Source organism: Oryctolagus cuniculus, chromosome 10, assembly GCF_051225735.1.
Source record: "Oryctolagus cuniculus isolate XC-2025 breed Fujian yellow rabbit chromosome 10, ASM5122573v1, whole genome shotgun sequence".
NCBI classification, from domain to species: domain Eukaryota; kingdom Metazoa; phylum Chordata; class Mammalia; order Lagomorpha; family Leporidae; genus Oryctolagus; species Oryctolagus cuniculus.
In genome coordinates, this window is record NC_142876.1 from 22,077,236 (window position 1) to 22,103,317 (window position 26,082).

The 26,082-nt window shown below is 41.6% G+C and overlaps 1 pseudogene; it reads right to left on the minus strand.

Moving 5' to 3' along the window:
• The window catches only part of LOC127492374 (proteasome subunit alpha type-1 pseudogene), a 32,976-nt pseudogene extending 7,523 nt beyond the window's left edge, over nt 1–25,453 (minus strand).
• Nucleotides 25,454–26,082: the final 629 nt, after the last annotated feature.

Below are 26,082 nucleotides of genomic sequence, written 5' to 3' on the forward strand. Positions count from 1 at the left end.
AATAAATCTGAATTAAAGAGGCTTGAGTTTATTTCCCATGGCTTCATCCATTGGCCTTTCCTTACTCATGAAGCTGAGCACTATTGTTAAAAAGATGAGACTAGGTAAATAGGCAAAATGTCTCCCCATGAAAACCCGGTAGTCACCAGGAATCTGAGATACATCCTGACACAGTTTAGGTTTAAGAAATGGGCATACTGGTTTATTGAAAATTCTGGGTAGAGTAGAAACTAATTATTATTCCTGTTTTTTTTTTATGGGTAATTTGTTTTAGCTGTAACTGCAGCGTATTTCATAAAGCAAGCAGGTATGCCTGACGGTTGGAACAAGAACTCCATGGTGATGGCATGTGGAATTCCAAACTACCCTGCTGTCCGGTCCAGGGCTGTATGGGCAGATCTCAGCAGAGGAAGCTTCAGTAATGCTCCCAAACAATACTCACAAGGTATGGCGTAATGGTCCACTAAACTCTAAATCTCCACACTCTAAAGAAGCAGTATACAGGGCTGACATTGTGGTTTAGTGTGTGAAGTTTCTGCTTGGGATGCTATCATTTCTTATGGGTGCCTGTTTGAGTCCCGGCTACTCCACTTATGATCCAGCTCCCTGCTGATGGCTTGGGAAGAGCAGTGGGAGATGGCCCAGGTGCTTGGGCCCTTGCTACCTTATTGGGAGACCTGGAGGAAGCTCCTGGCTCCTGGTTTCAGCTTCGCCCAGTGCTGGTTATTGGAACCATCTGGGGAATAAATCAGCAGATGGAAGATCTGCCTCTGCCTGTGTCTGTCTATCTGTTTCTCTGTAACTCTGACTTTCAGAATAAATAAATACATCTTAAAGAGAAGCAATATTCACACTTAAAAATGCAACTCCTCTTGGTGGGGAGAGCTAACAGAAAGTCCATGATTGAGCTATACAAAGACAGACAGTTTGGCTCTCAGCGCAGTAAGAGGGAGATGGAGATAGAAGCATGCATGTTTGAATATGGGAACCTTATGTCTCTGCAGTGGTTTATCCCACTGTTCTAGCCTTCCTTACTCCTATCACCCCTCATAGTGTCATAGAAGACTGCCATAATTATTTACTGAAGACCTGAGTAGGACCTCTCTCCAATTAATTTTCAAGATTGAGTGTTTTTAATTGAGTCATCATTGTTTTATCAAAGCATAAAAAAATAAAACCAGAGACTCTCCTAAGCTGCCATGACACAGAAGCTGCAGGAAATTGATTACAGAGAGGGCAAAGAGGCTGTTGTAGTATCTTTCTTACAAGAATGCCTGGTTCTTTTAGGATTTCAGTATGGTAAATGGATTCCTATGGTGAGTACTATTTCAGTACACAGGATAGGGATTGTGATGGCCTCTTCACTTATAAAATAAGACATTTAGTAATGTAATAGTCCTAACATTTAAACCTCAGATATATTTCCATGCAAAAGTGGTTAAGAACTCAAAAACAAGTAATTATCAATAGCATATGTATGGAATAAGAGAAGCATCAGCTGAAAAAAGTTATATTTATGACATTGGCAAGAAGGATACATTAATTGACTGCAGAAAGGAGCCAACATAATATTTACTCTGCATTTTCAAAAGAACATGAAGAAGATGCTGGAAACTTAAGTGCACTTGGCTTTATTTTGTGAAGAAAAGCCCAGGGGAACACTAATCAGAAGAGAGTTGACTGGGGTCTTTCTAGAGCCTTCTGATTTCATTGTAGACACCCAGATGGGATCAAATAAGTAGCTAGTCTCATAACTAAGGCACAAGATAACATTTTGAAGAGTGTTAAGAGAGTTGTGGGTTTCAAAGTGATGGACAGTTGATAAAAGACTTGTGAGTTGGAATTTTCTGGCATCTTGGATGCATCCCTGCTTTTCCTCATAGGAGCATTTATTCATGTGGACTGTTCTTTAAGGAATTCCCTTTTCTTTCCATTCTCTTCTTATCTTTGCTTACCAAATTTCCACTTATATTTTTCATATTTAATCTTTAAAAAGATTTTGCTTTGTCTATTTGAAAGGGAAGAGGGAGAGAGAGTGAGTCTGGGGTTAGACTGAAGCCAGATGCCAGGAACTCCATCCTGGTCTCCCACAAGGGTGACAGGGGCCCAAGCACATGGGCCATCATCCACTGTCCTCCAAGGTACAGCAGCAAGAAGTTGGATTGGATGTGGAACAGCTAGGACACAAATCAGTAGTCTGATATGGAATGTAGCCATTGCATGTGGCAGCTAAACATGCTGCATCACAATGCTGGCCTCTCCACTTATGTTTTAAGATTTTGTTCAAGCCTATGTTTACTAAGAAATTCTGGATTTGATCCTAAACCTGCTTTTACTGCAGGCCATCTTTCCTTTCCATAAATACCATAGCACACTTGTGCTCTGTCTGCATTATGTTTACATATTAGACTAATATCTCCTGCTGGGGTCAGGATCCATGTCTTATTTTGTCTTCTGATTCCCTCCCTCAACCCTACCCCAAAGTGCCAAGTATGGTTTTTTATTTTTATTTTTATTTTTATTTTTATTTTTATTTTTATTTTTATTTTTTTGACAGAGTGGACAGTGAGAGAGAGAGAGAGAGAGAGACAAAAAGAAAGTTCTTCCTTTGCAGTTGGTTCACCCTCCAATGGCCACCACGGCCAGCGCACCATGCAGGTCCGAAGGCAGGAGCCAGGTGCGTATCCTGGTCTCCCATGGGGTGCAGGGCTCAAGCACTTGGGCCATCCTCGACTGCACTCCCTGGCCACAGCAGAGAGCTGGCCTGGAAGAGGGGCAACCAGGACAGAATCCGGTGCCCCAACTGGGACTAGAACCTGGTGTGCCGGCGCCGCGGGTAGAGGATTAGCCTAGTGAGCCATGGCACTGGCCCCAAGTATGGGTCTTATACACAGAAGTTGCTCAATAAATATTTTTTTGAAAACAGCCAATTAAATGAGTGCAAAGCTTTCTATGGAAAGGACAGCATGTGAAAGACCTGGCATCCAATTAATTTCAATCTGTGAGTTAGCTAGAGCGGATTCTGGGCATTGTGACTGCCAGTCTTGAAAGATCACACTCTGACACCACCCATGTGATTCTCTGACCCTGCCTGACAAGGCATAGACTCCCACCACTGCAGTGCTAAGTAGATGGAAGGAAAATACCTGAAATAAAGGCAAATTAAGGTAGTTTTGAGAATTTTGGGGTAGCTCTTTGAGGTATTTGATACCCTATCAAGGTATGACATATAAAAAATTGGGAAGTATTGCTTTATAGATAGCCAGACAGATTTTTTAAATTACCAATAAGAGAGAGTTACTTTAATGCACAAAGTCTATGGGAAAAAAAATCTTTGGAAGAGAGGAAAAGGCCTTACAGTTCATAATCTGAATCTTACCTTCCAGACCCTTTTGTCTTTTATGTCTAATTATACCAAGTAACAACAAAGAAAAAGGACAGATATTCAGAAATTTCCATTTAAAACAATTTTTATTTGCTGTATGTAGCTAGTAGCCAAAAGTGCTTAAAGAAATCTTCAAATTATCTTGATGATTTTCTCAATTTTACACTAATTACTATAATGAGAAACCTAATGACCTAATCGCTCCTCAAGGAGAAATTGTTTGGCGTATCAATTTCCAGTGGAAGGATGCAGTGTATACCATGATTTTAAGGATCTGTGGCTATCAGCCCAGGTTACAAAGCTTAGAAAATATGGCACAAGAAAAGCCTCATTTTGCTACTACAAAGTCTCTGTGGCCATACTTTATATTTAACCCCGCTTTTGAATTAAATATCAGATTTCCTTATGATTTCACCAGTATGTTCTGTGTGCCTTGTTTTCCTCTGCTACATCTTCTGAGTCCAATCTGGCTTCTTTTTCTTGTTGTTTCTTGCACATCCCTTAATGTCGTGTGTTTCTATGAGTATAACTCTGTCTGAATTAGGTGAGTCAAAATCATCAGACTGTTTTCTCTTAGCTGGAGAACAATTCTTATAATGCCAGTGCTGGAGGAAAGATGTATTTTTCAATGGAGAAGACTCTTCCCAAGAACCAGAATGTGCCCATGGCCGTGAGCAGTCCCCTGTGTGGTTTCCAGTGGAGAGCTGAGTTACCAGTTTTTCTCTGGGAGTGGTCTCCCAGGTGGTCCCCACTCTGAAGTCATAGCATTCTCCGGGACCCAGAGCTCAGGTGCTCCCCTGTACAATTTTGTGATGTTATCAGATTATGTCTCATTCTTTTTAGCCAAGTACTGGATCAGTGCCAGTATTATTTTTTCTAGAAAGTTCCAGTCTACAATTATGGTGGCAACAGCTTGCTCAGAAAGAATGAATATTTTCCTTGTGTTTCAGTTTGCTAAAGGAGGTGATATATTCTAGGAGGACAGAGGTCTGATCAGCTCTGTTGGCTAGCGCCCAATGTTAGAGAGGCCGATTTTATAGGGTCTCATCCCAGATGGACTGATTAGAAGGCTTTGCTCTATTTTCATTTTTTTTCAAGAATTCTCTTTGCCCTGTCTTCTTAGTTGCAACATATGAGAATAGTGTTTTATACTTCATGAGGCTATTGCAAGGATTAAATGAGTTAATACTTTTATAATTCTTGAAACAGGCCTGCAGCAAGCTTTCCATAAATTGTGACTATTGTTATATTATGGTTGTTCATTCAGTATTTCAACACATTATTACTTAGCACTTGCCGTGAGCCAGGCTCAATGCTGGGTGCTGGCCATTCACAATGGATTGGCTGTTATTGTGGTAAGTATTACACAGCTATTAGAATTATTGTGGTGAGTATTACAGAGATTTAGGGCTATTTGACATCAAGCCTAGTCCATAGAACTTATTCCTGGGGAAGTGGTTGTTAAACAGAGGTAGGAGAAATGAATGAGAGGTACAAAATATGAGTGGGAGATAGCTAGGAGAGGAGAGAAATAGGTAGAAAAAGCATTTTAGGAAGAATATCAATGAAGGCAAGGCTTTGAACTGGGTGGGGGGTGGAGCTTGTGTATTAAAGCAATTGAAGGAATGTCCACGCTGAGTGAGAGGCTGACCTTAAGAAGAGTGGTCAGGGACTGAGCCATGCATGGAACCCCAGACTGGGTATGCAGCCATCTTGGACTGGCTAGACTAAAGGGTTTCCTGGGATACTAGACCTGCAGTGAGAAAACCTGAACCATCCCAGCAACTGTGGATGCTTGGAGACCCAACCTTGGTCAGTGGTCAGGGTGCAACCTGAGGGAGTCATTTGGTCTCCTCTCTCAGGAAAAGCAACTCAAAAGACAAGAATGAACGATAATGGCCATTAAAGTGTGGACTGAGAGAAAACACAAATGTATGGAGAGATCTCATGATTAGTTTGTAAGCTAAGAACCACTCACTGATCAGCGTCTTGAAAACAAATCAATCTGCCTTGCTTTCATCTCAATTTGGGATTTAGTGTGTGGATGAGGCCAACTCCAGTGTCTTATTGCCCAGTCTTCCCTTGATGTGTATTCTTCATATTCCGAAGAAGGTGGCTTTCAAGAGAAGGAATTTCTGGATAAATAATACTTATTTTTTTTCTTTTTTTAAAGATTTATTTGTTTACTTGAAAGAGAGACAGGGACAGACCAATCTTCACTGCTGGTTTACTCTTTTGATGGCCTCAAGGGCCAGGGCCGTGCCAGCTTGAATTCAAGAGCCAGGAGCACTTCCCAGGTCGCCCCTGTGGGTGGCAGGGGCCTAAGTGCTTCTGCCATCCTCTGCTGTTTTCCAAGCCATTATCGGGTACCTGGATTGGAAGTAGAGGAGCCGGGAAACCAACCAGTGCCCATATGGGATGGTGGCAACTTTGTTCGCTATGCCACAATGGCAGCCCCAGGATAAATAATACTTACGCTTTACCCTAAGTTATATAGGCTGTTGATCTCCTAGAGTTTCTTATACCCTTACAACAAATGGAATTTCAGTCTCCCCTGTTGTGGTGGTTAATTTTATGCATCAATTTGACTCTGTCACAGGGCACACAGCTCTCTGTCCAGACGTTTTGAATGTGTGAGGACACTTCTGAATGAGGTTAGCAATTGACATGCTAACTGAGGTAAGCAGATTGCCCTCTTTGATGAGGATGGGCCTTGTCCAATCAGGTGAAGGCTTGATTAGAACAAAAAAGCTGAGCTCCTGCCTGACCCCTCCAGGCAGAAACTCTGTTTTCCTTGTTTGCACACTCACACTGGAACAGCAGTTCTCACTGGGTCTGAAGCTTGCACTCCAGGCTGGAGTGTCCTCTATTCCCTCCTGGTTCTCAGATTTGCAGACTCGTACTGGAACTCCTGCCTTGGCCTCCAGGTCTCTAGTTTGACAAATGCAGCACCTGGGACTTGTCAACCTCCTTAATAATATGTGATCCAATTCCTTAAATCTTGTTCTGTGTGTGTGTGTTCACATCCTGTGCTTCTGTTTCTCCGAAGAACCCTAATACATCTGTAGTTCAAGATCACTCCACTGTTGATTTCCTGATATGTTTGCACCATTAACTTAATGATATACATATAATTAAACATTTAATGACCCAGTAAGCATGGATGTGAAGGGCCTAATTCCATATTCTTTTAAATTGAGTTTCCATCATAAATTTTAAACACCTACCATATACGTTTGCTTTGGTCAAAGTTAAGGTCATTTCCTACTGTCCTGGCTTCCCTTGTTTACTTCTGTGTGAATTTCATAACAGAAGGCATTCTTTTGCTAAAGGGAATGAAAAAAAAACTTAACAAAACAACAGGCATGTGGAATTTGGAGACCTACCAATTCATCTGGTTATATTGTTATAGTCTAGCCCCTTTCTTTTTCAGGGCTGTATAGTACCCCCCCACAGTACCCTTGTCTCATTGATTCAGTCATTGTCATGACTACAAAATCGCCAAGGCCACCCTCTTTGTGCTCCATGAAGGATTTCTTTGGGCAGACGTGAAATGGAATTTCTTGGTCAAAGCACAAGTTCATTTGTAGTGTTAGGTGACATTGCCAGACCAAATGGCTTTGTTATAAGCTTTGTAAATATGTCATTAACTTGCTGTCAGCTAAGTAAATAAAATTTATAATAGGTAGTTCTGTAAAATTTGGATTTTACATTCATTCACAAAATATTTATGAAACACTGATTTTGGGCCAAGAACTGTGCTCAGGGTTGAGCTGTGTTGATCTGTTCCGGGATTCTCCTTTCTCATGTGATGGTGCCTGCTGGAAGTCCTGTGAACAGGGCCTGGCATGGAGCAGTCAGTCGGAGCTCAACGCTGCTCCTCATCTCTGGGCATCTTCTTACCACTTTGATGCGAGAGATTGCGGATTCTTGTAACTTCCAGAGCTGTCATTACTAGCTGGCCAGTATTTGGTATTCATTTTTTGGCCCTTGCAATTGTTATCTATGCTGGCAACCCGGGAGACTGTTACAAAGCTTCTTGGGCAGTCTTTTAGATCAGTGTTAGCAAAATGTGCGACCATGGTAGGGCTTGGTAGAGCTGGTAGGGCTTGGATAGTGCTGTTTTCTTTGTGGCGTGACATCTCCCCTCAGCAAATCTTTAAATGATTGATGCAGTATTGTTACGTGCACACATGTTGTCGTACGGCAGATCTGTAGAACCTTCTCCTCTTCTGTAACTGAACTCTGAGTATATTGAAAAGCAGCTCCTCAGGTGGGGATGCTATTTAAACTATTCTCAAGCTGCTTTCCTGGGAGGATCCGTGTCCTCCAGTTTGTAGCTATGAGATCAAGAGAAGTTGTGAGTCTTCAGCTATGCCTTTGACAGTGGATATGTTAACATCTCGAGTTGACTTCCTCCTATCTTCCATGGACTGGAGACACCACCTCCACGACCCACCCCAGAAACCTGGGAGTCCTGTTTGACTCCTGCCTCTCCTTCAAATTGGTCAGTAGCAGAACCAAGCCAAGGCCTGTCCTTAGTTTTTACAGACTGTGCAAACGTCAATTGCTGATTTCATGTGTTCCTACAGTTAGATTTCAGCTTTGTGAGGGAGACCATGCTGGCAGTATTAAGCAAGTGCTATGAGAGTGGGTGGGAGAAAGCCAGCTTTGCACAGGCCCATTCCTGCCCTGTCCTCAAGCCCTGTCCTGGCATTTCCCTATCCCTCCAGCTCTCCTGACTTCAGGAGAGTGGAGTAGCCTCCTTGTCTCTGTCCTTGCAGCAGCTGAAGGGAAATTGCTCGGCCCCTTGTACATGAGCAACAGCAAACATGAAGACTCATTCACATTCCTCTCTATTTCTTCCATTAAGCATTCTATTATCCTGTCAAAATCCAAAGTATACTCTAGCAGCCCTTGTGTAGCCAAATATATTATGGGTCCATTCATTTAACATATTGTCGTTTTCAGACTTTATGTCTTGTCAAAGAAAGGCATTCACAGAAATAAAACAAAAGAACAGAAGTCTCCAAATGAATGGGCTCGCTTATGGAGGAGAGAGTTGAAGTATTAAAATCGCTCATCAGATGTTCTGAAAAATCATTTCAGCTGCTCCCCCCCCACTAAAAAAAAAAAGAAACAAAATTTTATTTTGAAGGATGTGTTCCAAGAACTTCCCCTTTGATTTTTTTAAAAAACCATCTGTCATGTTTGTTTCATTCCAGCCTTTAAGTAAATAGATTTAGAGAGTGTTCGGCGGCCATTGAAACCTGCTGTAGAAGAGCAGGAGCAGCCGCTCTGTCACTGCCCTTCTGGTGCACTTTAATCAAAAGGCTTTGAAATTAAAAAATATATATCCATAGCCATTTGCTTGCATCAGAATATGGTGTGTGGAACACAGAATGTTATTTTGACCTGTCGTTGAATGTCTCAAAACTTCTGCTTTGAGCAGCAAGGAGACACTTTTCAGCGGCACCGCGGACTATCTCCCCCTTCCGTGCTCCGATTTAATCACCTGTGCACCAGACTTCGTTTTTCTAACAGAAGTGAGCCTCGGGAATACATTGTTTACCTAGAATAGGGAAGCCGGCTTTTCAGTTCATCTTGCCTATTTAACCTTGTGATGTAATTTACACTTTTTATCCCCTCACAAGGAGTTCATGCCATTCTCTGTCACCCCGCCCCTCCCTGTGATACTCTCCAAGGCATTTGGCTGCCTTTTCTGATGATATCCTTGAACTTGATGTTTTTGTCCGTTTAATGTCACATGGGAAAAAGACCCATCTCCAGGACACAGTTTCTCCTCTAAGACAGATGAATTGTTCCCTGGAATGAGGAGACTTTCACAGATCAATAACTGCCTGGGAGCAGGAAAGGAAATAAGAATGTGAGAAACTCATTATAATATAAAAATATTCTAAATAAATAAATGGCAAGTACTAACATGCTGAAAATAATAGTGTGGAAGTGACTGACAAAGTGTGAGCTTGCAAAGTCAGATACATAGCTGTGCAAAAGCTCTGTGATGATTAAAAATGATGATGCCTATAGACTATTTCAGTGATAAATTGTTTAAAATAGGCTAACTCTACCACTTATGTATGTAGACAGAATACAAATTGCCTATGTTGTAGGATGTAAAATAGCCTGGTTAATACCTAAAAATATCAAAGACTTATTAAATGGAAAGGAAATTTAAAAATCAATGTGACAACACTGAAATATTGATAGAAGCCATGATGCAAGGCTTGGTATTAAGTTCAAAATAATCCAGCCTGGGTATTAATGGGGGAGGGGACATGTGGAGATTGGGGTTAAACAGGACTGACCAGCATTGATGATCACTGGAACTGGGGAGAGTGCTTATGGGGCTGCATTCTATATTTGTTCTACTTCTGTATTTATTTGAAAATTTTCACAGGAAAATAAAAGTACAAATAAAGATGGGAGAAAAATGAATGTGGCAGACTGAGGGGTTTTGTGTGACGGAGTGTTTAATCAGCTAACTCGAGGCAGAAAAGCACAGTGTGGAGGCAGGTATTATTTATTTTACACATTTTCCTTAAATATTCACAAATGATATGATGAAGACTTATAGGATGACCCTCAGAAGCTCTGATTCCCAAATAGATCAGAAACAAAAGAGAAAGATGTGCTAAGCACTTCATTTTTTGTAAGAGAGTGATGTCTTGTCATCCTGACATTTGCATAATATTTTTTCCCTTACTAGAAGCCGTTGTTCCTTAAACTGTGGCCTTGGTTTCTCGGATAACTTGATAGCTAGGACAGCATCTCTCACCCATCGTCTGCAGTAACCCCTCTGTGCCTAGTGCGTGTCTGATGGGCACTTCACATTGCTGAGTGAGCCCGGGTGCCTGTTTCACAAGGAAATGTGCTCCACAAGTTTCAAAAACTGACATATATCATTGTTTTTATTGATAAGTAAAAAGAGCATAATGGAGAAAGGTATGGTTTCTCATCCTCACTCACTCCCATACCTCTTTAAAAATCAGATGTCCTCATGCTCCGTGCAAAGCTCGGACCTTCAGAGCCGTCTGACAAGTTGCATTTGTGTTCTGAAGCTCAACTGAAGGGGATGGCTTATGTCACTGACAACATCCCCCATGGTTTTTTTTTTTTTTTTAAACAATATTCTGTGAGAGCTTCAACTTTTTCAAAATGCTTTCAATTTGGTGATGTTGTTGGAAAAATATTTGCTTCCAAATCAGTGTGCAGCGTCAAACAGAAGGGCTCAGGTCTCGCTGCTTTGCATTAGTGGGAATGAGGAGGAATATTGCAGCGTTGCCTCGCACAGCCTCTCCTGCTGCTGGGAAGCTGATCCTTCCCATGGGAACCAGGAGGCTGTGGCTAGCGTGGCTTCTCATAGCACTTGTACATCCCCAAACCTGCGATTTAGTAGTGACGGAGTGATAGCTCCACCTGTGATTTGTAGTACTTTGTTGACCATCCTGAAATTTGTATGTGGTGTCTGAGATAAGATTTGAGAAAAGGAATTTGCATGTTTGGTTCTGATTTTGGAATGAATGCAGGACCCAGGGTGTTGCCCCCTCACACCTGGAGATGCTTCTTGGAGACCTCAAACACGAGGCTGCAGTCTTGGAAGTCTCTGGCGGTTAGCACCAAACTGAAGCCCAGGACCGTTTGTTTAGGTATTTTCTTCTTGAAAAAGACTTTACTGGAAGGAGCAGTCTTCTAAGTGACTCTAAAACTTTTTTTTTTAATTTATTCACCTGAAAATGTCACAGAGAGAATGAGGAGGGCCACAGAGAGAAAGCTCTTCCTAGCACTGGTTCACTCCCAATGGCTGCAATAGCTAGGCTAAAGTCAGGAGCCTAGAATTCCATCCTGTCTCCCCCATGTGTGGCAAGGGTCCGAGGGATCTGGTAAGGAAGTGGAGCAGCCAGGACTCGATCTAGTGCTCTACTATGGGATGGTGGCATCACAAGAGGTGACTTAAGCTGCTGATCAACAACACTGGACCCTCAAGGTTTAAAATCAGATATCTCAGGGGCTGGTGCTGTGGCATGCCGGGGAAAGCTGCTGTCTGCTGGGCCAGCATCTGATATAGGTGCTGGTTGGAGTTCTGGCTGCTCCATTTCCGATCCAACTCCCTGCTGATGTGCCCAGGAAAGCAGTGGAGGATGGCCCAAGTGCTTGGGCCCCTGCACCCATTTGAGAAACCCAGAGGATTGCTCCCAGCTCTGGCTATTGCGGCCATTTGGGGAGTGACCCAGCAAATGGAAGATTTCTCTCTATCTCTGTCTCTGTCTCTTCCTCTTTCTGTAACTCTGCCTTTCAAATAAATAAATCTTTAAAAAAGAAATGAAATCAGATATTTGCACCTCAAACTTTTCTATCTTTCTATCCTAAGAGTCACTGAGAAGATATTTTCGAATCCCCGGGACAGTTCTAGGGTGTGTGTGTGTGTGTGCATGCATGCACTCAGCTGTGGCTACTTCCTGTGGACATACCTACTTTTCAGATGGGCCCGTTGGGGCTCTTCATGGCAACCGATTTCCAAGAGAATCTTGATACCACCTTACAAATAAAATGTGGAGGTAACTTAAGTGATTTCTTGTAAAACTTTAAAATAGCCCAACAGAATCTTACGTTTCTGAGGATAAGTTTTTTTTTTTTTCTTTTCCAGAAGAATCCTCTTCAGAATTGAATGTTTGGAATGGGAGGCAAAGGAGGCTGTCCTGGGTCTGTTTGGAGACGTGGGGAGGCGGGGCTCCGGTACGTGTGCAGCCTCCTCATCCAGGCAGCTCTCCACTCCTCGCCATCTCTTTGCTTCCTTTTTTATTCCCATTCTCCTCCCCATCCCTGTTTCCTACAGAGTCACATTCTCTTTCTTCTTATTCAACCCTGCTTTCCGTATAAGATCTGAAAATACTGCACACAGATGACTGTCACCCCTCCTTGAAATACAAATATCCTTGAGCTGTTTGAAAAGAAAACAATAAATGAGAAAAGAAGCCATAGAGTTTTAGGCATCGGAACTAATGGGTGAGGGAGCTATATTTTTTGAGCAGATGGAGAATCCTGATGTTTAATAATCATAATTTTAATGTTTATTTTTCTTTGAAAGAGTGAGCAAGAAAGATCTTTCATCCACTAGTTCATTCCCTAAAGGTCCATAATAGCTCTGGGACTGCACCAGGCTGAAGCCAAGAGTCAGGAACTCTGTCCAGGTCTCTCATTTGGGCGGCAGGAATCCAAGTACCAGAACCTTCATCCCCTGCCTCCCAGGCACATTAGCAGGAAGCTGAATCATAAGCATGGAGTAAAGTAGCTGGGTCTGGAAGCAGACGCTGATAGGAGATGTGGGCATTCCAAAGGGTGGCTTAACCCATGGCACCACAATGCCTACCCCATTACTACTTTTTGAAATTTAGCCATTTACAGCTAGATGGGAAGATCAACTGAAGCCTGATTCCAAGTAGCCAAGCAGACCCACAAAGTTTGCTGTGTATTTGGCAGTGCCCTTTGGGCTCTTCTGCTATGCCCAGTGCCCAGAGTTGTAGACCTATTGACAAACGCACCTCAGGATCTGATTAATATGTCTGCCCAGCCTGTAATTTGGAAAGCATAATTAGTATCATCACAAGAGCCAAGAGCACATTTGGCATTCTGTAAAACACAGATGAAAAACCCGGAGCTTTCTCCCTGGTGGGCTGGGGTGTGACAGCCCCTGTCCTCTGACTGCCAGCACCTTGTTTTTGATCTGGTCTACCAATCTGAAAAGGCTCCTTAACCAAACTGAAGCAGGCAGTGCTGTTAACTGAGCACCGTATCCATGCTCATGCATGGACAAGCTTTGGAGTCAATTTATGTCAGAGAAAATTTGGATTTGGAAATTGACAGGAGGAGGCAGGTGGTATCCATTGTACTTTATTATCCACCTAGAGCATAGCCTTTTTTTTTTTTTTAAGGGAAAGGATTTGTTGGGGGAAACCCGACAGACTGGAGGGAAGGGGTGGAGAAGGAAAAGAGGGAGAAAAGTGTAAGAGAGAGCTCAACAGACAGAGAGAGAGTGAAAGATTGAGAGGGATAGAGAGTCACATGTTCAAGAACAGGTCATCTTAAAACCTTGTTGTGGGGTGGGCAGGGAAGTAGGAGCAGCGAATCCTATTAGGGTGGGGGTTGAGCTGACACAGGTGGTTGGGCCATAGGGTCACCTGGCTTCCAGCAGTGGTGGCGGGGGCTGGAGGCTAGGATGGCGTCCACAGATGAGACTGTGCCATTTTACTAACATTCTCCCCTTTTGTTTTTATAAAGCAGGAATTGTATGGGATTACATTAGGCCCCAAAGTCCAGAGGGGTAGAGGGACAATGATCTGTCTTTAGAGCTACTTCCTGCTGGCATGGGGCGATGTCTCAAGTCACTGTCTCCTGGGTGGGGAGCCGAGTATATCCCTGTAGCAGCATTTGGTTGACTGCCTGGCTGGTGAAGGCCTTGGTTCATTCCATTATCAACTCCTGTAAACATTTAAACAGACACGGTAGTATAAAAGGCAGGGTGAGAATAACAACCAATGGTCCTAGTAGTGGCATTAACCAAGTAATGAGAGGATTTCATAGAGGAGAGGAAATGGGTGGGAGGTCTCTGAACCCTTGTGAAGACTGTTTGATGGATGTGGTTTTAAAGCTGATCTCAACCAAGACTGGAAGAAAGGCCACTCATCTTTTGTGGGTAGAGGGGTTTTTCTGTAGAGAAATTTTGAACAATCATACAACATTAAGTGGGGGAGAGCACCATCAATACACACAGGTCAGGAGTAAAGCCATTGATGTAAGAGTAGAGGCTAGAGCATAGCCTTTTATAATGAGAAACTTAGGTGTTCTCAGTGGAGATGCCTGAACCTGGCCTCCAACTCGGAGTACTGCAAGCCAAGGACTAGGCAGAGAAGGGGAAGGGTGAAAAGTGGAGGGTGAGGCTGGGGCCAGCATTGTGGGACAGTGGGTTAAGCCACCAGCAGTGATGTTGTGGAGTCCTGGCAACTCCGCTTCCTCCACTTCTGATCCACCTGGGGACACCTAGATGAAGTTCTAGGCTTCTGGCTTTGGCTCTCTGTTTCTCCCTCTCTCTGTCTTTTGAATAAATAAAAAAAATTTAAAAAAGGGAAGAGGATAGGGCAAAAAGGAGGCCAGTTCCTGAGCTTCCAAAACTGGGAGGGAGAGAAGAGTTCTATATGGGGAAGGTAGCAAGTTGGAACAGGAACTGAGGTCCATAAGCATCCTGATGTAAATAACGTCTCCTCTAAAAGGCTCAGAGTTTCAGTACCAGACTCATAATGTCCTAAGGCAGAAGGGAGCACTGCGTGGTTCTGAGTGTCCTCTGCCCTCTCTGACCCTGATGGTTTCAGCAATTACGAGAAATGATGCTCAGGAGAAAAGGAAGGAAGGGGAGGAGGAGTTGGGAAGATCAAGGGAGAGAATTATGCCTCCCGCTGGAGTTTGCTTCTTGGCTGCAAGTTCTACCCAAGAAAAGGAAGTTTCTGAAATCAAAGGAGTAGGTGTGAACAAGTGCTCCAGATTTTCTACCAAACTTGTTCTGTAGGTGAAAGGTAGTCCTTATAAGTTCTAGGATTCTTCTCTGAAAGAATTTACATCCATTCCAAAAATAATATTTAGTCCAAAAACTTGTGAGTGCATACTTTTCAATGAAATATTTTTGCTTTTATATCTCTTTCCATTTAATTTGTATTAAGACATCTGCATTCAACCTCCAGAGATCTATATTATCTGTACCTTACTCTTTCAATATGCTTTTCTTAAAGGGACAGTATAGGCTCATGAATGGGATTGCAGGGAACAAGGTGGAGCATTTGTCAGTCATTGGTGAAGACTTCCGAGCTTGCTTCTTCACCCTAACCTAGTACAAGTGAAGCTTTAACTTACCTTCCTAAGAATTTCAAGAAGAAAAAATCCAAAACTTGTCTTGCTTTACAGTAAGACAGTTTATAGCTGAGAGTTACAAGCCTTAATATTTCCATTTTGATTTCACCTTGATGAACTCCGTTTTCTTACAGATTATTAATTAGTAGGATCCCTAAACCTGGTATGGTGAGATTTTTTTTCTTCCTGTCCCATGCCCTTTTCTCCTTCCCCTCTACATTATAAAAAACCCTTCCATGCCGTAAGGTGATATTCCTTGAGGGAAAACCACAACAACTGTGTAACACAAAAACAGGTGAGGACATAAAACAGGATCATGCATGAAATCACCTGTTTCAGTTCTTAGAATGGAAGATAGTACAAATGTCTTTAAATTTCATTTTTTAAAAAGATTTATTTTAAAGACAAAATGACAAAGAGATACAAATGACCACAACAGTCAGCGCTGGGCCAGGCTTAAGGCAGAAGCCTGGAACTCCACTCAGGTCTCCCACTTGGATATCAGGGGCCCAGATACATAAATCATCATTTATTGCCTTTAGCAAGAACCTGGATTGGAAGGAGAGCATCCGAGGACTTGAACTGGCACTGATATGGAATACCAGAATTAGAAGCTCCTAAATTTTCTTTAAGGCAGAATTCTCTGTAAGAAGAAAAACAGAGATATAGCAATCACACCCCTGCCTGAGCTAGTTTGGGGGATACTGGGAGACCCCAGATGGAGAGAGAGCAGGAGGGAAGGAGGTTGAGAGCTCTTGTTAAGAAGTCAAAAATGCCTAATGCATAGTGTGTGCTTATCAGTATTAAGATTATATTAAAGTTAAACTAATTCTTTGTGGTAACCTGGTTCTTTCCACATGATCAAAGTTCTTACCGATGTCATCTGGGTCCGTAATAAATAAAATGCTGGGAAACAGGGTAATTTTTGTTGAATGGTTTTACAGAAGACTGAAACTTTTTAAACCTTTTGTTTCATAGAAGAAAGCATCATTCAAGAGGGTAGTGTGAGTTTCCATACTCTAATAGGTCACTAACCTTTAGGAATTTTGGCTGCAGAGTGCTCCAGCACTTAGTTCTTTGATTCTTCTATCAAAACATACATACAAGTATCAGAGTATGTTCTCTAATTAAAGAAGTTGTATGGTTATCCAGTTACATTTGGAAGACAACCAACTAACAAACCAGCATGATTGCATAGTATGCAAATTTTAATCATGAACACTTGAAATAGTACCATGTAAATATTAATTTTAATATATAAAAATGAAAATGGGAATTCAAAAAAGTAAAAAACTTTAATGAGTTACTTCTTAATTTCAAAACTGGGTAGCCAAGTAAATTATAAGCTGTGTGGTGCCATTGCCCCCTGCCAGTGCTACTTGAGCTTGCCTGTCGAGCTCTTCAGCCTTCTCTGTCACCCTGTACCCTGCTTGGGAGCCCCCAGGAGTGATCTGGATGGCTACTGTGCTGTTACTTTAACAGTCACCATTTTTGTAATTTGAAATATCTTGCCTAGGACAGTGCCTGGTTCATAGTTGGTGTTCGACAAATACTTACAAATGAATGAATAAACTGAACTTTTTTCTTCCTATAAAATTATTATCCTAATAATACCATTCATTAATTGGGGATTTCAGTGATAGTCTTTAATTTTTTAAGAGATTTTATTTATTTGAGAGGTAGACTTAGAGAGGGAGAGACAGAAAGAAAGGTCTTCCATCTGTTGGTTCACTCCCCAAATGGTTGCAATGGCTGAAACTGTACCAGTCTGAAACCAGGAGCCAAGAGCCTCTTCTGAGTCTCCTATGTAGGTGCAGGGGCCCAAGTACTTGGATCATTTTCTGTTGCTCTCCCAGGCCATAGCAGAGAGCTGGATCAGAAAAGGAGCAGCCGGAACTAGAACCAGTGCCCATATGGGATGCTGGTACCACGGGCAGAAGCTCAGCCCACTATGCCACCTCACCAGCCCCATTAGTGATAGTCTTGAAATGTACCAAAAGATACATAATATTGGTATTGAAATTAGATGTCATAGTTATTATTCTATTATTTTGAGTGTGTATGTATATGGGGGCGGGGAGAGAAAGAGAGGAAGAGAAACATTTAAAAATGAGTCTCAGGCCGGCGCCGCGGCTCACTAGGCTAATCCTCCGCCTTGCGGCGCCGGCACACCGGGTTCTAGTCCTGGTCGGGGCGCCGGTTTCTGTCCCGGTTGCCCCCTTTCCAGGCCAGCTCTCTGCTGTGGCCAGGGAGTGCAGTGGAGGATGGCCCGAGTACTTGGGCCCTGCACCCCATGGGACACCAGGATAAGTACCTGTCTCCTACCATCGGATCAGCGTGGTGCACCGGCCTAAGTGTGCCAGCCTCAGCGGCCATTGGAGGGTGAACCAATGGCAAAGGAAGACCTTTCTTTCTGTCTCTCTCTCTCTCTCTCTCACTGTTCACTCTGCTTGTCAAAAAAAAAAAAAAAAAAAAAAAAAAAAGAATCTCAAAGCAAAGATATCCTTAAGTCACAAGGCTTATAGATTATCTTACATTTTTCTACTTACATTTATTCTTATGAAAACTCTGTCTTGACAAGTGTGAGTTTTTATTCTGTGAGATCTTTGGCCACACGTTCTTTCCATAAGACATATTTGTCTGATGAACAGAAAGTTGCCTAGATGAGGCTGACTCTACCCAAGAGAGATGTTTGGAGCAGATGTTCATGCCCCTGTTGAACTAGAACTCCTTTGTGTACCTTTGCGTTGAGGTGGAGTTTTGAGCCAATTATACCTCATATTAACATTGAGGATGCTTGATGATCATTGTGATTTATTTCTTCCTCAGTACTGTCACCAAAGATGGAGCCATGCCAGCAACGTAGAACTGGAAACTTTGCAATTTCTGTAATTCAAGATTATATTTTTTAAGCAGTTAGAGTAAATAGAAGGAAAAGATCCAGTTTAATTGAAAAGTCTTTCTGTATCCCTGAGGATGCAGAAACAATGTCTGGCATTGTTTAAAACCAAGTATCGAAACTTAGGTAGGAGCTCTTTTGGAAACCAAAGATCGTTATTGAAGATATAGGGAGAACACGGATTGCTTTCACAATCTGCGTGGAAAAGTCACACTAGTTCCATCTGTAAAAGCTCTCTATTTTTCCCCAAGGAAGGAGGATTCAACCCACTTGCCATTTTTCCAATCTATTTTCCACTCTTCCTCTTTGAGTTGAAGTACATAGATTCAAAATTACACTTTGGACTTCCACAATGACATTCAAGTTGGGAATTTGGGTCCTGTTTTAGTGTCCTTTTGTTACTTTAACTAACATACATGAGAGAAGTTTCTTGGGAAAGAAAAGGTGGCTTGTCATGGCAGGTACAGTGGCAATGATCACATCATGAGTTAGGAAGAAGAGGGAGCATCTAAGCTAAACTGGAACTGAGATAATAAACCTCTCCCAAGACCCTCCCTCCATGGGCATGCCCCCAAATAACTCAAAGACCATTGGTCCCATTTCTCAGATTCCATCATTAAGGCAAAAATCTCCACCCTTAATCAATCAACCATTAGCATTAAGACATCAGAATTTAAACAACTGCATGAGTTTGGGAACAACAAATCCTAGACAGCCCACAGCAGGCTCCAAAGGGATGATAAAAGAGACCAATTAACCACCAACTTCTTTTTAAGTGAAATTTGGGAATGTCTTCAGGGATATTGGCAAAATTTAAATTATTTTAACCCAGCTAGGCCAACTATTAGACTACTCATCTATGGGAGCAACTCTATTCATTATTTTATACAATGTTTTAAGTTATATGATATTAGTATAATCTACCTCAAAAACTAAGATGATATGTCTTCATAATTGGTAATTCTCCATGTAAATAATTCCATATTCCTTAGGAATTTTGATATTTAGTTAGTAAAGCATGAAGTTTTAAAGCATCCTATAAAATGAGATATGCCTAGTTTAATTTTTTTTTTACTTAATTTAACTGTCTTCAAGACCCCAAGCAATGTGTACCTGCAAATCTATTTAGCTAATGGCATATGTGTATTTATTTAAATTGATCTTTTAATGTAACAGGAAATATTCTTTAATATCAGCCACATTCAAACTTTTGGGAGGTAAAAATAGTCAATTTTAATATTCCTCAATTCAGATGATTAGTTACCCACTTTCTGTGCTTGGGCATTTTGACTTTGTTTCATTGGTGTTCTTGGGTGATCACCAATTTTTCAGAGCTTAACCTTCAGAAATAAAAAAACCCTCTTCCTTCTTCCCTGCATGATTAAATGAGAAAATCTGCCAGCACTGATGAGCAGTCTATCAGCTATACATGGTGAGTCACAAAAAGACTATAGAAAAGATTATAAACATCTACAGTGTTAGTTACAGGGACATTATCCATAAAGCATGTAATCCTATCCAAACGTTCCTACAACAGTTTCACATAGAGCCAGAATTTTTAGAATATTTTCTATTTTCAACCCGTGATCCCATGTAATACATAGTCTTGGCATTTCTTATCACTGCTAACCATGCATTTCTCATTTTTTTTTAAAAAATGTTTGTTCCAAATTTCAATACTGTGCATCCTTTTTGCCTTAGACCAAATGCCTATCACACATTCTCATCATTTTAATTAAACTCGGGCCAATCCAGGGCACATGTTTGATTTTTGACTCAAAAGGTGCATGCAAATCATGAATTCTATGCTGTTGAGAATGGAAATACTTCCTGTAGTCTTCTTTAGCATGTGGAATGAAACAGTCGGCCAGATTTGTGATTGCACATCATTAGAGAGGGGACCTGCTGATTCAAAAATAGAAAAATAAACCCATGTCCACCCAATGAGTAAACACAGTGCGTCTGTGTTTTTAAGATCCTCAGTCAAAAGAAACAAAAGACCTGGGCCTGGAATAAGGCAGTGCTTGATTTTATACAGGATCAAGTGAACAAAGAGCTAACTGGCCAAGATGTTAGAACTGCTGGGCCCTAGGACATCGTCCACAGGATTGGCAATCAGGAACTCCTGTGTTCCTTTGACTCATCTTGTGTTCTCCTCCTGTGTGGCCTTGAACACAGAAACTGCTCCTTTTCCTGGCCTATGAAACAGAGGGAACACAAGGGAACCGTGTCTATTACACATTTTTCACAGCTTGTCTGGCCAATCAGAGACTTCACAGAGGCAGTTCTGTAGTTCCTGAATTGATTCTCATGAATCAAGACTTTAGGAAAACATTGATAACTGAGAACTCATTATAGAGATAAGGATGTCATCCAAACAGGCTCCTTAAAATCCTCTTTAAGTATGTTTGCTGCCCTTACTTTGTAATGAGAAATATTATAAAATAGTTTTATGGGGAAAGAATTTCTACACAAATGACTCTGGGATGTACTCATCTGTTAGGAACATTCTACAATTCAAAATCCGTACAGGCAAAGGGATTAAGCTTTTTGACTTTATCACTCTGAATATGAGGAGGAGCTTACAGGCTTTGTAAGGATCTGAGTTTGGAGTATAGGATACCTTCATGTTGGAATACTGGCAGGGAGCAGATACTAGTAATGTGCAACAAAACAAACCAGGGTGTGTAGAGAGATGGAGGGAGGGCTGAACAGTAATGAGAAGGCTTGCCCTTGAGTGTACCTGGGTCTCCCCTGGGCGTCGTGACCTCCCCATCAGGGTGACTCTGGCAAGTGTTTGTCAGTAAGTGTCTACCTTGAATGAAATGTTCAGAATTGCCGTATTTACACAGGTACCTGACAGCCTTACACCCTGAGCAAGTTCAATAATATATTTTGCATGCTTTGTCTCTTTGTTATTCATAACATCTCTATAGCATAGATGTCACATTTATCTCTGTTTTAGAAATTAGGAAACAGAATTAGGGAAATTAAGTGGTAAGTTCAAAGTCATACAGTAACAAAACAAGTATTTGAAACTTTCTTTACTCTGTAATCACACTTTTATTAAATTTTTTTTAAAAAAATTGGAAGGCAGAGAGTCAGAGATCTGTCCACTGGTTCACTCCTCAAATGCTTGCTAGGAAGCCAGGAGCCAGAAACTCAATATGGGTTTCCCACAGGGGTGATAGGGATCCAAGTATTTAAGCTACCACTGACTGCCTCCCAGAGTACACATTAGCAGGAAGCTGGAATGGAGAGTGGGGCCAGGACTTGAACCCAGGCTCTCTGGTATGGGACACATGAATACCAAGAAGCCCCCATAATCACAGTTTAATCACACTGCTAATCACTTTCTTAATTTAAAAGCTTATTCCGTTATTGGACAGCTCTAATGAATGCACTAAACTGATACCTACTTTCTTGGCCTACTCATTTTAAAGTAACAGAATTAACCTAGTAGGCTACTGACATGCTTTGTTGCATCAGCACATCTTGGGCTTCTGCCATGACCCAACCACAATGAGAATCAAGTACTTAGAAAAAGTTATTACCACTCACTATGCTTTCTAAGTATAACTGATAAATAATAGAGCTTGCTTTTTTAGGGGTAATGGATAATAACCTGAATATATATGCACATATATATATAAAATATATATTTTGATAAATTTTGTGTCCATCTGTGAAATCATCACCACAATCAGGATAATTCCAATTTGTTTTCCAAAGCAGTGCTACTATTTTGCATTCTTACTAGAGGGGTACGATTGTTCTGGTTGTGTGCCATTCTTGCTGATATTTGGTGGAGTTAGTTTTTTAGTTTCTAATAAGTATGTAGTTGCATCTCATTGTGAGTTTACATTTTTCTGAGACAAGTTACATTGAACATTTTTTCTTTTTTTTTTAAATTTTATTTAATAAATATAAATTTCCAAAGTACAACTTTCGGATTATAGCGGCATTTTCCCCTATAACCTCCCTCCTACCTGCAACCATCCTATCTCCTGCTCCCTCTCCCATCCATTCACATCAAGATTCATTTTCAATTATCTTTATATACAGAAAATCAATTTAGTATATACTAAGTAAAGATTTCAACAGTTTGCACCCACACAGAAACATGAAGTATAAAGTACTGTTTGAGTACTAGTTATACCGTTAATTCACATAGTATAACACAATAAGGACAGAGATCCTACATGGGGAGTTAAGTGCACAGTGACTCCTGTTGAATATTTTTTTCAAGTGCTTATTTGCCATTAGATATCTTGTTTGATAAGGCATCTGTTCAAATATTTTCCCCATTTAAAAAATTGTTTTTTTTACTATTGAATTCTAAGAGTTCTTGATATATTCTGGATATAGATTTTTTATCAAATATATGTACCACAAATATTTTCCCCTGGTGTGGTGTTCATTTTTTTTCATTTTCTTAGCCTTATCATTTAAAGAGCAAACATTTCTAATTTGGATGAAGCCTAATATATTAATTTATTTTATGGATCATGATTTTTAATGTTGTGTCTAAGAAACCTTTACCAACCCAAAAGTCACAAAGGTTTTTTCCAACTTTTTCATCTATAAGTTTTAAGGTTTTAACTTTTACTTCTAGCTCAAGGACGTATTTTGAGAAAATTTGTATATGTAGTTTAATGTGTTACCTAAAGGTTTTTTTTTCTTTTTTGCATATAGACATTCAGTGATTCCACAGCATTTGTTGAGAAGGCTGTCCTTTTCCCAGTGAATTGCCTTTGCAATTTATGTTCTGCAGGGACAAAAGCTGTCTTTTATCTTTGTATTTCTAATCCTTAGCAGCATTTATGATATAGCAGATAGCAAAGAAAAGGTGTCAAGATATTGATGAAAGAAATGTAGAACCCATGGTCCACAGGTCAGTGGAAGAGGGAAGAGAGACTTCAGAACATAAAGTCCCATTACAACGTGAAGGTGGTTTTTTATTTTTATTTTTATCTTTTTTATTTTTTGACAGGCAGAGTGGACAGTGAGAGAGAGAGAGAGAGAGAGAAAGGTCTTCCTTTGCCGTTGGTTCACCCTCCAATGGCCGCCGCGGCCAGCGCACTGCAGCTGACACACCGCACTGATCCAATGGCAGGAGCCAGGTACTTATCCTGGTCTCCCATGGGGTGCAGGGCCCAAGCACTTGGACCATCCTCCACTGCACTCCCTGGCCACAGCACAGAGCTGGCCTGGAAGAGGGGCAACTGGGACAGAATTAGGCGCCCCAACCAGGACTAGAACCCGGTGTGCCAGCACCGCAAGGCGGAGGATTAGCCTAGTGAGCTGTGGTGCCAGCCGTGAAGGTGGTTTTAGGGATAATGACAGAGAGCAGAAAGGAAGGATTGTGTGCTTTTGCCAAGGAGAGAGGAAGTGAGCAAGCACCCTTGGCGGGCTTTCTGGAGAAGGTGGCCCTGAGTTGTATTGGGGGATCAATAGGCAGGAGGGAGGGAAGAGCATGCTAAGTAGAAGCAGGTTCATAGGCTGAGGACTCATAGCATAGTTGGGAAATGTAAGGAATATGATGCAAAAAACTTTCAAAAATTGTTTAGTTTGGCTTTCATGCTTTCCCCCTTCCCTATTTGCCTTTTCTCCAGGTTTACAGTTACAGCTCCCTCAACTGTCCTTCCCATGAAATAATTCCTGAATCACTTCCCACTCTGGTTTCTGATGCTGGAGACTTATTGGCTCATCTCTCTCCCATTAAAGCCCCCAGAACCGAATCCAGCTCCAGGTGCAGTAGCCAGCCAGAGTGGGGGCACATGTCGCTCTCTTGGTCTGAACGTTGTAATTACGGAAGCCACATGAATGTCACCCACTTAGCCACACCTGTCTCCTCCTAATAACATTTTGATGTTTTAAGGGAACTAAACCTGGCAGCAAACTTTATGTCACTTTCATCGCATCTGACTTTGAACCCCCAGGAGTAGTCTTGCTTGTCTTCCAATATCTTGTATGAGGCAATGTAGCCTGCATCTAAGGTTATATTGCTTTGCTCATATCTAAGACATTCCTTTGTCTTCCCCAGGGTGAGCAGACATTTTACTTCAGTTTCGATTTCCAGGAGACACTTGAATGAGAAGGTAGTCCTAGGGGAACATGTGGGACAATCCTGCTGTTCTTTCTAATACTTCCTGGAGAAACCTGGAGGAACTTAGTGGAGCATAGCTGTTTTATTCTATATAAAGGAGAATGATATTAAATCCTTTGGTTATAAAATTATCATAATATTTCAGCACCTAGAATTTGCCTTGATATTTCGTGTCTTAAGGACTGATCAACCACCCTACGAACTATTCTTAGAAAAACAAGCTTTTAAATTCTCAGAGCTCAGCAGGGTAGATGGCAAGGTCCTATATCAACACATTTCATTATTACTCATTATTTCTTGTTGACTTATTTTTCAGGGAATCTTGCAACCCAGCAGATAGTTCTTTAAATAAACACAAACACTTTCTCACACATTCAAGCACACATGTGCACACATACACAGTACACACACACTGAGAAGGTCCCCTCTACCCACAATGTAGGCTGATGTGTCTTAAGAGAGGAAGTTCCCTCCTGTCCCCTCTAGCAGACCCGGGGAGGGAGGCTTTGGGGTGAAACCTTCTCAATGGGGTTTCATTGTTTTGTTTGAAGTGAGGCAAATTCCCAAACATCAGACAGATCTTTGTTGACATGAAGTCCTGGAAACACATTTCAGCATCCACTGCAGGGAAGCCAGAGTAGCTGACTGGCGGTGTGATCACGGGCAGTAAGCTGTGCAGTCCCTTCTAACGCTTAATTTACACACAGCGTTTAAAACCAACAAGCACGATCCCACGTCCTGGCCTGTTGGGATATAACAAGGATTCGGGGGTATACCCTTACTGACCCCCAAGTCAGAGTCCCCTAGGGGATACTCCATTAGTGGAGGCAACACGTGGACTCTGGTGGTACTGCCTTTTCCTGTCACATTGTGCTTTTGCTTCGTAGCACAGTTAATACAAATCTGCATATGGTTTCTGTCTATTTCTTACCAGCATCTCATGAAGGCTTTAATAGCCATATCATACTCTAAAGTGTAATGAGCTACCCATTCAGCCCTGACTGCTCTTACCCTTCCCATCTCCTCTCACTGGGACAATTGAATTAAACTGAACCAAGTCAAACTGATTAGTAGTTGCTGTCAGGTAGTCTTGAGCCAATTTCTTTCCTTTTCCTTCTCCTGCTGCAAGCTTAGTGACCATGTGGATCTAAAACTTTATTTGGTTTATTAGCCCATTGCATGCATCTCAGATTTCCTTTGTGCTAATTTGTGCTCTTCTCTGCAAAAAGCCAATACCCAAGGAGTAGGGAAGTTGGAAAGGAGAAGGAGGAAATAGAGATGAAGACCTTTTTCTGACCAGCTTTAGACATTTCTTATTCCACAGCAGGTACAAAGTGATCATGATATACTCCCTTCACCCCATAAAGTAGGTGTCTGTTAGGTAGCTGGAGACTTAGGCCAAAGCTGAGATGTCTGTAGGCAGTAATCTAGCTTAGATAGCCTAGCCCCAAGCCATTGCATTTTGTACACCTGTGTTGTATTGTTACCTTGATTCAGCTAGGCTTGCCCCTATTTTTTCTCGTTCCAGAAAAGCCCAGATATAACTGCTTTACCTTCTAGTATACTTAAGGCTCTACTGTGGCCTCTTGATACATATTCTCTCCATTCAACCTTGTCTAAGAAGACAATGCCCCACTCTGCTATATTAGAGGTTTTTCCCTTGACTGTATTGGGAAAAAGAGCAGATTTAATTCAGGAAGAAAATATGTAAGCCTATTTCCTCCTGAGCTCTCCATTAACTTGCTACAGAGTCTTGGCTGAACACCCACA